The sequence below is a fragment of the Penaeus monodon genome, chromosome 28, assembly GCF_015228065.2.
Source record: "Penaeus monodon isolate SGIC_2016 chromosome 28, NSTDA_Pmon_1, whole genome shotgun sequence".
Lineage (NCBI taxonomy): Eukaryota > Metazoa > Arthropoda > Malacostraca > Decapoda > Penaeidae > Penaeus > Penaeus monodon.
Window position 1 is genome coordinate 34,097,645 of NC_051413.1, and position 773 is coordinate 34,098,417.

Here is a 773-nt window from a genome sequence, read left to right on the forward strand (position 1 = left end):
GCCCCCGCGCGTGAAGGGGTTTTGAAAGGGTTTGGTTGTTTTTTTCTCATTTGTTTTCCCTTTTTCTCAGCCTTTTTAGGATTATGGATCTTAGATTTCCTGAGTGTTTTGCCCGGGACTTGGCCGCCTCTCCTTCGGTCCCGTTTTTAGTGGAGAAATGGGGGGGCTTTTCCGGACCCTTCGGGCAGCCCGCTTTTTCCCGTTCGCCGGGGGTTGGGCCGGGGGGGCCCCCGGGGCCCCCCGTCGGTGGTGGAATGGCCCCCCGGGGTTGTCTCCGTTTGGGGTCTGGTTTTTGTGGTTTTTTTTTTGGTGTTTTTTTTGGGGGAAGGTTTTGGGGGTTGGTGCTTTGTTTAAAACCCTAAATGGTTTAATTTTCCCCGTTGTTAAATTTTTAATGGTAAACCCTCCCCTTTGATGTATGTTGCCCCCCTGTTGATTTTCTGAATTGGGGCTCCTTTCTTTCTGTTTGGGCTGTGTTTTTTTTTTTACCTTGTTTTTCCCAAAAGCTTTGGGCTATCTTTTTTTTTGGTGCTGGCGGCAAATCGTGTGGGTCTTCTTTGGGGAAAAATGGCGGGTTAAAAGGCCCCAAAAGGTTGAAAAGTTTTTTCCTCGCGTTAGTCAAAAGCCGCTCTTTTGGGCTGTTTGACCAACAAATTAAAACTCCCCAAAAAAAAAAAAAGCAAAAGCTGCGCCTCCCCCGGTTTTGTGTGATTTGTAAAAGAAAAAAAAGTCTGTTTTTTTTCTTTGAATTGTGGGTCTTCCCCAAATTTTTC

General features: G+C 46.6%; 1 protein-coding gene across 1 annotated transcript in view; it reads left to right on the forward strand.

The window, feature by feature from the left end:
* LOC119591186 (tRNA pseudouridine synthase-like 1) overlaps positions 1 to 773 on the forward strand; it is an 11,063-nt gene that overhangs the window by 7,395 nt on the left and 2,895 nt on the right.